Below are 13,005 nucleotides of genomic sequence, written 5' to 3' on the forward strand. Positions count from 1 at the left end.
AAGTTGAATTAGGATAGAAAATAATGTTAGTGGATTTGCCGGTGATGAAATCATAATTTCATCAGCATGCTGGGGCAGGAGCCAGGTTACAGAGAGTTTACCAGGAAGCTAATAGTGAGGAAGCAGCAGCAGCAGTAACTGTGTTCTGCTCCTCCAAAGATCTGGAAAGGAAAATATCTGGAACAAGCTAGGGAAAGAGGATGGTGGAGTTAGGTAAGATAAGTTAGGTTGATTTGTTCCTTAATAAAGGTGAGTGAATTATAAGGGAAGAGTGAGACAATGCTATAGAAAGAAGCAGGGACAAAAACAAAGCCCATCATGAGTTCTAGAAGAATAGATCTAGCTATAAAGAAAACAGCAAGATTCCAGTTCCTCAGAATCTGGAAGGAAGATACAGAAAATGAAACCAAACTACACTGAGATACATAGATGAAGCAAAATTCTGCTGTTGCCAAATGGTCTCCATCTTCTCAGTTAAGGAGCAGTGTTATCGTCTGTATCCACTTGTTGGCTCTGTAACTTTTATGAGTTCCAGCTTTACCTTTGTGCCATGATTGTCTTATCACTGGAGAATCTAGCAACCTTTAACGATTTTTAATAAGAAATATTTATGAAATAAAAATTAATGTTTGGAATTACACCTGTTTTGTTTCAAATAAGTGGCCAATTAAAGCAGCTTCATAGATCAGATGGACTGATAGGTTTTTATTTTACCAGAGACAAATACAATTTTCTAAAGCACACATGCAACTTGATAATAAGAGTGATCTGTACCTAATAAAGCTAGCCAAAGCACTAAGGAAAACATTTTTTCTATTAAATCAGGGCAACACAAACTGCCTACAAGTTGAACACAATGAAAGACTTGTTCGTGTGAATATAGGGTTAGTTTAGTACAGCTATTTGTTCATCCAAGCAAAAAATGGATAATCTAATCTCAGCAAATTATTTTTGTTGCTGTTTTACAAAAAAAACAATCTTGCTTTGGCTTGATAAATACAAAGAAATCAAATATGAACAATTCACATATGATATTTTCCCTTTCTAAACAAAAGGCACAAGGGTGTAAAATTCATTTTAGGAATCTTGTTTGTGAATTGTAAACTCAATTACTTTTGAAATCTTTTAATCTATAAAGTTTACACTGTAGTAGATTGTCTACATGTCACATGTGAAGAGATAATTTTTTTCCTGGGGTCCATTTAATGAAATAGAGCAAAATGGAGATACCATATTAAGAGCTCTTGCTTTGGAAATATTTATTAATTTTTGTGCATGTTGTGCTTGAGATTCAATATGGATTTTATTTTATCATATTCTCTATCAACAGCGATCTTAGCCAATCACAGGAATGTGTCATCAAAAATTGCTTCAAGAATAAATTCCTCAGTAAATAAGATTCTGAAACCAATGACTGGAGACTGGGCCGGTAACCCCCTCAAATTGTCTTTATAGGATTATTCAAAATAAAACACGGGCAATCCCTGAGACAAGGCACATCTAGTCTCTTACCCTGCTGGGGATCTCCTACACACTTTTACTTTTTACCATTTGAAACATTATTTAGCACCCATAGGTTTTGTTCAAGTGTAGCTCATATTTGAGAGAAAAATTTTCCTTGTACATGTATTTTAAACTATTCAGGATCATTAGAAAACATCTAAGGGTCAGCAAGCTTGTGTGTGTATATGTGTGTTTATCAAGAAAGAAAACACATTTTTTTTTTTTTTTTTTTGAGATGGAGTCTCGCTGTGTCACCCAGACTGGAGTGCAGTGGCCGGATCTCAGCTCACTGCAAGCTCCGCCTCCCTGGTTTACGCCATTCTCCTGCCTCAGCCTCCCGAGTAGCTGGGACTACAGGCGCCCGCCACCTCGCCCGGCTAGTTTTTTGTATTTTTTAGTAGAGATGGGGTTTCACCGTGTTAGCCAGGATGGTCTCGATCTCCTGACCTCGTGATCCGCCCATCTCAGCCTCCCAAAGTGCTGGGATTACAGGCTTGAGCCACCACGCCCGGCCAAGAAAACACACTTCTACAGATTTTTTTATTGATGAACTGTAAAATATATTAATACAGTACAATTTTAAAAATATAAGTCTATTACTAAGAAGAATGAAATGATTTTATTTGGGATAACAGTTCACTTACTGATGTTCAAAGTTTAGTATGCCCTGTCATCAAAATCAGTTGTCTATATTGATTTGTCAGTGCTGATGGGTAATGAGATTTTACATATTTCATCTTTGAAACTGTATTTTCACACAGATTCTTGCTGCCAAACACTGATACCAATTCATGATATCAGCATTACATGGTTTTAACTGAGCATTTAGCGCTTGGAAGGCATTTACAGAATTCTATTAGATTCTACTTTCTCTATTTGTCTTTTATCAGATCAATCACTTGCAATTGATGGTTAGATGGAAGCTCCACTCAATTGCACAGTTAAATGGATTTTTAAATATTAACATTTCCTTTGCACTTGCATCAAAATCTGAAAAATGCTGTTGGATATGTGGTTTGATCTCAGAAAATATATCTGCTCCAAATTTGTTTTGGAGTGTAGAGCATGCTTAATGCTTTAAGTTTGACAGAATGGTAACTGTATAAAGCAGCTTGACATTACTTGGGATTTAAACATTAGTTGTTGTTAAAAATGATCTATTGCAGTATTCATTTTGCATAAAAGCAAAATTTTTCCATGTAACTTCAGGTTGAACACATTAAGAAACATTAAGTCTGTCATAGAAGCTAGTTTAGAAGTGTTTGATAGTAGTGGTTGAAGGCAGGTCTTCCTACTGAGGAAAAATTTCAGTCTCAGCCATAAGCCCAGTAAATCACAATAAAACTCTACCACTATTAACCATCAAAGTATGTTGTGGCAGAGCAAGTCAAGGTGTTAAGCTTCTGTTTCTGACAAAAATTTGTAGAAGTGATGGAAGTTAAGTCTTTGAGAATGAAACCCACTGTTGATACTGCTGACTTAAGGACATATGAGATTCAGATATTTTCCAAAATGTCTACTGATGAATAACACCATCAGCTTACATTTTCACAAGCTTTTGTAAATTAGTTTACTTAAGCCTTTTTGTATTTCACACGTTTTTAGCCACCATCAGTTGTAACACATCATAGCAGATTCCACTTCAGGTTGTGATGAATTAGCGTTTTCTCAACCTCTTTGAAAATATTCTTGCCTGTAGTTAATCTGTGCAAACTATTCATGAAGGCTAATTTTCATTCACTTTAATTTTGATATTCACATCACTAATAAACAACAACTTAGCAGCATTGGTGACATCTGTGAATTCATCAAAGCCAAGGAAAAATACAAAATCATTTGCTTTGTTTTCTGGCTGACTGTTGGTGTTTGTCCTGATGTCTTCAACTAAGTATGTATGTAACATTGAGAAGAGAAAGGTAGTGGGAGGAGATTAGACAAGAGGACTTGGATTATCATGGGCCTTATTTGCTCATCATTGATAAAGTTTGGAGATGTATCTTCTAGAACGTTGATTTTTTCGGACTTTTTTTGTTCATTTGCTTGTTCTCACTCATGATGTTTTAATGGGAGAAAAAATCGAAAGGGGAAACCCAATATGTGACAGTTAATCTAACACTGTTTTGATGGAAAAGTCAGGAAATAGAAGGCCTAGAACCCTACAAGCTCTTTCCCTTTCCCACAGAAGTTTGAAAACCATTGTTTTTATCACAGAGTGAAAAATAGCAGTTTTACAGCAGGGGAATATGTGATAAGATGTGCCTGGAGCAGAATGCCTTTGCATTACAGGAGAAAGGGGAAGAATGCTTGTTTGATCACCAGTTATGTATTAAACACTGAACTATTTTAAAACACCATTTTATTTAATCTTCATGGGAACATAATCAATATGTATTATCACCATTTTATAAAATGAAGAAAGTACAATTCAAATACATCGTTATGGGTTGCTTTATTTCTTAAGTTCTATCAGTTATAGGATCTCAGCTCTCTGGAACAGTGCTGCCCAATAGAGCTTTCTGCAGTGATGGAAATATTCTATGTCTGTGCTGTGGAACTGGTGGTGCCTAGCCGTATGTCATGTCAAATACTTAAAATGTGGCTAGTGCAATTGAGGAACTGAATCTTTCATTTTATTTGCTTTTAATTCATTTTAATTTAACTAGCCATGTGTAGCTACCCCCTACTGTATTGGATAGTTCAGCTCTAGATTACACTGTTGTTCAAACTGATTCATTTTCCAGTGATTCTGCCTTACTTTGCCACTAACGATTATGTGATTTACATTTACTTAATTTTGTTAAATGTGTCACATAAATATTTAATTTCACCTATTACATATTAAAAGTTGACAATGAGATCTCAATAAATATTATTTTTGGAATTTGGGTTTCCTTTCTTAGAAAGGGGGCTAGTAACTCTTCCATTGACTCATTGATGTGTATTAAGTGCCTACTTTGTGTCAGGCATCTGAGCTCTGGACCCTGGGAATATAGTAGAATGAAAGATAAGGGTGATTACTGTCCACAAGGAACTTAATTGCCCTAGTGGAGAAGACTTAGAAAGACACGCAGTTATAATGGAACATTAAAATATACAAGGGAGTTTGGCAGCTTGGAAAGGCCACCGAAGATACTCTAACTTCAAGGAAGCTTTCCCAGAGGAAAAAATCTTTAAGTAGAGGCCTGAACAGAGGAGAGTTTAGCTCTATCAAATAGATTTAGAGGAGCAGTAAGACAAATATTCTATGTGTGGAGACCAGTAGGCTAGAAGGCATGGGGATTTAGGAAGGGAATTGAAGCTCAATGGTGCTGAACTGTAATGTGTGGGATACAGAGCCCCTGTGATAGATTCTGTAGGGGTCAGACTTCTGAGCACACAGCGGGGCTGGGGACAGAAGGGAACAGAATAATCAGCACACACTATAAACCTAGAAGATATTTAGAATTTTAACAGAAAGCAAACATTTTTTACAAAGGTAGTCAGAGATCTCTTTTTTGTACCAATCTGAAATTACTTTTAAAATGGTCATTCCTTTTAAAATGGTCATTCCTTTTTTCTTAAACTGCTCTAACTTATCATAGCAAGCTTGTCCAGCCCACAGTCTAGGACAGCTTTGAATGCAGCCCAAAACAAATTTGTAAACTTTCTTAAAATGTTATGAGTTTTTTTGTAGTTTTTTTTTTTTTTTAAGCTCATCAGCTGTCATTAGTGTTAATGTGTTTTATGTATGGCCCAAGACAGTTCTTCTTCCAGTGTGGCCCAGGGAAGCCAAAATATTGGACACCCCTTCTATAAAGATTAATTTGAAAGATGGCCAGTGTATAAGGCTTTTTTCAGTTGTCCATTTATTTAATTTTTACTTTTCTCATCTGTGAATGAAGAAAATATTATCCAGTATATCTAACGCTGGTTTCAGTAATAGCATTACCTACCTAGGTGTGAATATTCAAGAGCCAGTATTATATATTTATTCTCACATTCAGCTTCTTCATTAAGAGCTGAATCTTCAAAAGCTGCCTGCACATATATTGTGTAAGTCAGGGGTCCCCAAGCCCCAGGACACAGCCTGATACCATTCCATGGCCTGTTAGGAACTGGACCACTCAGCAGGAGGTGAGCAAGCATTACTGCCCAAGCTCTGCCTCCCCTCAGATCAGCTATGTTATCACATTCTTACAGGAGCATGAACCCTATTGTGAACTGCGCATGTGAGGGATCTAGGTTCCATGTTCCTTATGAGAATCTAACACCTGATGATCTGAGGCAGAACAATTTCATCCTGAAACCATCTCCCCAAACCCCCAAGTCCATGGAAGCAGTGTCTTCCAGGAGACCGATTCCTGGAGCTAAAAAGTTTGGGGACTGCTGGTATAAGTAGTATAAACTTAATACACCATGACATTGATATTAATATTAGGAATTTCACTCAGCAATTAGTTTTCTTGTTTCTGTACTGTTAACCTAATGGAGAATGGGCAAGCCATCATTACCATTACCTTTAACAGCTTAACAGTAAGCTTTATTGATAGTGAGAGCCAGCATAAAAATTATCACCTTGTGGAAAATGGAGAACATTTACATGTCAGTACCTTTGCACCTGTATTTTTGAATGTTTAGTTCCTCACTAAACATTGAAGAACTTCAGAGTTCTAAAAGGCTTTGATTAATTTTAACTTTAGGAAGCATTTCTATAAAATATGGAATCAGAACAGTATCATGCCTGTAAGAATCACTCAAATTTTTTTTTAGAGAAATGCAAAGTATGATTGAAACATGGGGGACTGAGCCATATGAACTAATGTCAGTCACTAGACATGCCATATAATTTTTTCTATTTTGTTGTCTACTATTCCATTTTTTCTGTCCATGCATGACAGTTTTAATGTTGTACATGGAGGAGTTGTGAAAAATTAGTGTAGTTTCAGTGCCTGGTTTTGTGCAGTAAACATTAAGTCAGTTCCCATGAACAGCCCCCTGGTGCAACCCTTAATAAATGCAAACTTTATTTTTAGTACTGACCTTTTGTAATGTGAGCCTTGATCCGTTGAGATGCTGTTCACTTTTGATGCATCTCCAAATCCCTTTTTTTATGCATTTTAAATCAACACACACTTGCTCTGAATTTATGCATGTGGATAGACGGAGATGTAATTTAAACACATCTGTTCAAATATGCATTTCAGATCAACTTGGTGCCGATTCTCATAATACGATGGAGTTTTTGACGGGTATTAGATCCCTAAAGTACACAACAGATGGTATTTATTAGAGACTGAATAGAAATGAAGTTTAAGGATGTTGAGCTTTTTGTCTTAAGTCACTCATTTTTTAGTCATAAAACAATAATGGGCTGAAGTCTTGTATCCCTATGATAAAGCTTTGTGTGAGACTGTTTTCTTTGAGATGAATGTCTCTCAGTCGGGTTGAGAGTAAATAGATATTTTTGTTGAGTAGACACTATCACCAGGAAAAATTAGATCAGAAAGGGATAAATAATCGGTTATTACGATTTAGATACTAGCTACAATTAATACTTAAGTCATGTAAAATTATGGATTTAAATAGCTTGAATAGCTTCACTAAAAATTCTTATTCAATTTAGGCACATGTCAATGAGTAACTTAAAATTTATTAAAATATTATTATACTTCAGGGTCATTATTTCAGTGCCTAAAACAATATTTTAAAAGTAATCTTCAAAGCTAACTTTTTCTCCCCAAATACTTATACTAAGAATAAATGACATAATATACCTATGATATACTGGCCTAAAATTAGTATACAGAAATTCATTGCATTGAATAATACATAGACATGCATTGTTCTTTCCCTAATTCCTCATATCACTCTCTTTTTCAAGCATTGTGCCCACATCTGCCTTTTTGCCCACACCTGAAGATGAGAAACTGATAAGACTGCAGTTGCGCGTGGATGATAAGCCCTCCAGGAGGCACCAATAATTGTTGCAGGGTTTTCAGAGCTGTAAGAACTAGCTCTTAACACTTATTTTTGTCTCCAGAGCTTATAACATTGGGAACCAGTTGCAAAGATCTGGATCAAGGATAAGAAACAAAATCTATATATGCATGCCTTTTTCTTGCATTTGATAGGAAGCTGTGTTCTCACATCTGCAATCAGATGCAAGTAAACCAGACTCAGATTACTTGCAATCTTTTATTGACTTCTATACACAACACCACAAATAAATCTTTTTCTCATAGATTTAGAGAGAGTGCAAAAGGAAACAGGTGATTTGTGAGGTAACCTGCCGTTATGTTAGGCAGTAATAGAAAACATTTTAAAATATTTGAAATAATATAATTGCTTTGCACTGGGAACACGCACATGAATAAAAGATGTTAGCAGGTGTCCTGCTAGTATGGAATCTCATGCTGTTGCATTTATTGGAAATATGCACACCATCAGCAGATTTAATTTTGTAAAAAGTAATCGAAACAGAAGGATTGAATAAAAAAAACTCAGGCTTAAATCATGTAATTCCTTTAAACCAAATTTTCAATGTAATAAAATACAGTGTTTGTATCAAATTACCTTCTATCTTAGATTTTTTTTTTCGATGTTACTCTGAAAATCTTGTGTGTGTGTGTGTGTGTGTGTGTGTTCTGGATTATTTTCTTTAAAATACTTTCTCACACAACATATAATACTTGCCTATCGTATTTGGTACTGGATAATTTGATAAAGGTTTTTGTGTAGCATTTAAAATTTTTGATAAATAGGTACTTAATGTTTAGTATATCTTTGGACTATAATTTATGTGGTTGCTAGCATACAGTCTGGTAAAATCACGTAACACCAAATCAAAGTCCAAAGAAACATTTCCTTCATGTTTCATGTGCACCAGTAAAATTGCTTTTGATAAAATAAGTTACATGGATAACACAGGTTTAGCTATTTAGAGATTTTCTTTTCAAATCTTTGATGTGGGACTTAATTTTGAGGGACCCAATTCTAAGGGTAGAGGATATTTGGTATGCATTTTGAATTTGGTAAATAAGAAATAGTCATCTAGAATGCAGTTTGTTTCCTGGTGAAAGTGGTTTTCTTCATTTTTTTTTTTTTTGTACTATTTTTATCCCTTTAAATGTTTTAACTACCAGGGAAAATTTCTAGTTGAGGCACTCAAGTCTTAATCCATTTTGAGTCTGCTGCAGCTCCTTCCCAATGTCTCTTACAAATTAATTACATAAATCTCATGTATTGGTCTTCTATCTAATATTTTAACTGTACATCCCCATTTCCCACCCACCCTACTCCACCACCATACCACCATTTGCCCCTGTCTCTGCTTCTCTACTAACAAACCTCACTGCGCATGAAGTTTTAGAACCTCACTGCGCATGAAGCACCAGGGAGGTAAAAGCTGAATGTAATGTGGTCCCTGCCCTACCTGCACCTATAGTTCATTCCTTGCACAACTAACACCTCTCTAGTGGCACTGGGTACTCTGGTAGGTGTCTTGGTTAATGGCCTCTCCTTCCAGTCATGTCCAAGCTTAAAATCCTAGAATCATGTTCAGACCCTTTTTGCTGTCTCCACTTCCTTCTGCCACCACCTACCTCCACTCAAGGCAGTCACCTAATCAGCCACCGCTTCCAATGATTACACCTCTTCTTACACTCCTTCCCCTACCCGCCCCACTGTCACTATCCTATTTGAGGCCAGTACTATCTTGTATTCTATCATGTCTGTTTCATCGATCTCATTCTTAAGGTATTTCCAGAATCATCTTGCTGATGTACAACTTCAAACGTTTTCCTCGCCACAAAAGCCTTTGATAGCTGCTTTTCCCCAAACTTCTATATGCTGGTCCTACCCTCCTTGTTAGCTGTATTACGATCCTCCCATTCACAGGCCCTGCATCCTGTGGTGTTTGCTGTTGGTTTCTTTTTACCTGAATGCCTCTGCTCTGGCTTTTCTTTCTGTTGAGAGTATATAAAAAATAGAGATAGAGATAGAAATAGTACCTATCTTATGGGAGTGCTTAGGAAGATCTCGTGAGTTAATATATGGAAAGCACTTGAACTTCACACAAAATGCATCATAAATGTTTCTCATGACTGATTATCACTACCACAACTACCACTTCTACTACTACTGCTGGTGTACACCTAACTTAGCTGTGAGTGAAGTTTTTCAGGGAAGGTATAGTATCTTGTTGTTTTTAGCACATAGCACGTTTATAGAGCGTACAATGTCTTCCTTCCATGATATTGGTTAAATTATCTGTCAGTTTAATTGATGGTATTGATTAATTGAATTTTCCTCAGGATCAAAACCTAAAGTAAGTCTTCTGCCCACATCATATATATATACACACACACACACACATATATATACACACACACACATATATGTATAAATGATTCAGTAGAAGGGGGATCTACATATATATATGTATGTATGTATGTATAAATGATTCAGTAGAAGGGGGATCTACATGAACGTTTCAGGTTCTTTCAGACTCCAAAAATCTACGTGACACTGTTTCTTCATTTCCATTTTACTCTACTTAGAGATGTTTTGTAGGCAACACTTGTAAGAATACTTCCAAGACTACTCTTCTCTCCTTTTGTAAAAAGCATGCTAGGCTCACTTAAGAAAAAACTCATATCTTCATGCTTTCATCATTTGTCTCTGCATTTTTATGGGCTCTGAAAATTATTCATCATCCCTATTTTAGTGGCAATACATACCTTCGCATTTTGCTATCTCAGAGTCATTTCCTTGTGACTTTCTGTTGTATTCAGTTTATTTATGTTAACATCTTTTAAAAGTATCATCATGGAATTAAAAGCAATTCTTATTCAAGGCCACTTGGAGAATGTGACTTTGTGTTTAGGAGGAAATCACTTTGTACAGGAAGCATATTGTCACAGTATATACAGCATTGTGCCTTGGACCTTTAGCTGTGATGAGATATAGTCATTAGTTGTGTTTTGCCACCCCAGGTTTCTTCATTTGCTTTTCTGATCAGAAATTGATTTTGTTAAAGCTGTTTGCTAAGGGAAATGTTTGCTGTAATTGAAGCTACATACATAGATTGAAGTGGAATATAAATTCTATTGATGTTACCTTTGTTTCAGTTAATTTAAGCACATTCTACATTAGGAGGGCAATCTGTGATCCTGTTATACCCTGTTGTACCAAAAAACCTCTGTAGTTTTTCCTTTTATCTTTTCTTTTTCCTCCCTGTGTTATTCTTTGATTTTATCTTCTCTAAGGCTCATAATTCTCTTTACTCCTCGACATCTCCTCATCCCACCCTTCTCTCTTGTATTGAGCCTGGCACGGTTGGTCACATTACTGTTTACCTCCACTGGTGGCTAGAAATGCTGTTTAGTCCTCTATTACACCCTGATTCTGTTTTCTTGCCCCTTACTTGTAAGTATTCACTTATCATTGATGGAATTGAATCAAATTGTCTTTAACTCAAGCCTTCATTCTAATAGACTTTACCACTCCGATTCCTGACTGGCTGATAGCATCACACACATTTATACACTTGCTTCTTACATTGGTGGTCACAGACAAAACTTTCTCCGTTACCAGATTCTCTAAGTTCATAGCCCAAAACCCTTTCACACATGCCAAAATTATTGTTAATAATGACATTATTGTTAATTTTTATAAATGCTAACTTTATGTTGACATGGTATAATCATTAGTATTTATAGTTAATAGATTATTAATGATTCTTCTAAATATTCAGTTGAGCTGGTTTGAAAGGCAATAGTTTGCAAATCCTGGTTTCTCTGTGAAAACATTTCACTTTTCTAAACCTCTGTAAGCTGGACATGTCCCCCTTCCTTCTCAGAAGGTTGTTTTGATGTCTCCGTGTCTTAATCCATTTGTGCTGCTGTAACAAAGTACCTGAGACTGGGTAATTTATAAACAATAGAAATTTATTTATTTCGCACAGTTCTAGAGGCTGGGAAGTCCACGATCAAGGCACCAGCAGGTTCAGTGTCAGGAGAAGGCTCGTTCCTCAAAGATGGCACTGCCCGGCTTCTTCAAATGGCAGAAGGGAGTGAGGGGCAAGAGAGCGCTCCCTTCAGCCTTGCCCTTTTATAAGGCTCTGCCCTCATGATGTCTCACTTCCCAAAGACCACACCTCTATTAATACTGTAGCATTGCGGATTCCGTTTCAACATAGATTTTGAATGGGACACCATCATTCAAACCATAGCACTTGGCAAAATAGCATAGAAAAAGGACTATAGCATGTGACCTTCTTTGGGTTTTTATGGTCATTAGCTGGATCGGACTGATGTGGCAGGCAGGCAGGAATACTTTGGTTTGTGTGCCTGGCAGTGACTGTTCAGGACTTGGTATCAAGCACTGCTATAGTTATCTAAATAATCCCAGATTCTTTTGCCAAAAAATGATGTAATCAGTGCTACTTTCCAGACCTTGCATGGTTTGGGACATGAACATGAGGTAAAGTGTTAAAAATTAACAAGATGTGTTTGTTTTCTCCCTGACTCTGAGTCAGGGGCTAGTTGTACCTATTAACATTTCTACTCCCGTGGGCTCCACTCTCCCTTTCCCTTATTTAGAGGCATCACTGAAAATGTGCATGATGAAATCTGAACTTGCACGAATATCTCTTTGTTGGCTGCTACCACAGATGTGTTATCTGGTGAGGATTTTTTCTAGATTTCTTTCCCTTGGCTAAAACAGTAAATGCATAAGTAAAACACTAGGAGTCAGAGATCCTAATTCCAGGCCTTCTCTACTGTAAACTAGCTCTGTGTCCATGGACAAGTGACCTTATCCTCAGTGCCCTTGTTTTTTAATATGAGAATAACAATCTAATAATGGAGGGGTGCTGAGAAAATAACCTTATGTGGGTATTTTTATGTAGTAGTTGTGTGGGTCATCAGATGGCATCTCAAGTCACTGTTCAATGACACCTGATAGTCATTGTTTCTGAGAAAAGGGGCCTTTTGGAACAAATACATCTGGCACTATTCAACATTCACTGCCCTCCATCAGTGGAAGGCAGCTTATTATTTCAGATCACAGACAGGAAGGGTTCAGATCCTGACTCTGCTGCTTATTGCTGTGTGACATTGGGCAGCTTACATAACCTTTCTGTGTGTCCATTGCCGCATCTGTAAACTGAGGAAAATATTGCATATCTCACTGATTACTCTGAGGATTAAATGAGTTGATATATGAAAAGCACTTAAAAGAGTGTCCTCCATATTCTTGGTTCAGAGAGGCTGGTGTTAGAAGATGCCACACTATTAACCTGATAATTAGCTAATGCACACATGACTAATGTTATTTCCTTCCCTCCATTTGGGGATGGTTGCAGTGTCCTGATGTTTTGTAATATAGTGGCTTTGTTCTTGAGGTTTTAAAGTGTTTCTTGGTGTAGGGTCAGCTACCACCAGCATTCATGCCATGCCCAGCATTCCAGCACTGCCGCCTGGGTATGTAAGAAGAAGGGGGCTGTGGGTAGTGGGCTCCCTT

General features: G+C 36.8%; 1 protein-coding gene across 2 annotated transcripts in view; it reads left to right on the plus strand.

Annotated features, from left to right (window-relative positions):
* CDKAL1 (CDK5 regulatory subunit associated protein 1-like 1) overlaps positions 1-13,005 on the plus strand; it is a 743,372-nt gene that overhangs the window by 537,815 nt on the left and 192,552 nt on the right. The window lies entirely within an intron of this gene.

This window comes from Mandrillus leucophaeus, unplaced genomic scaffold (assembly GCF_000951045.1).
Source record: "Mandrillus leucophaeus isolate KB7577 unplaced genomic scaffold, Mleu.le_1.0 Scaffold56, whole genome shotgun sequence".
NCBI classification, from domain to species: domain Eukaryota; kingdom Metazoa; phylum Chordata; class Mammalia; order Primates; family Cercopithecidae; genus Mandrillus; species Mandrillus leucophaeus.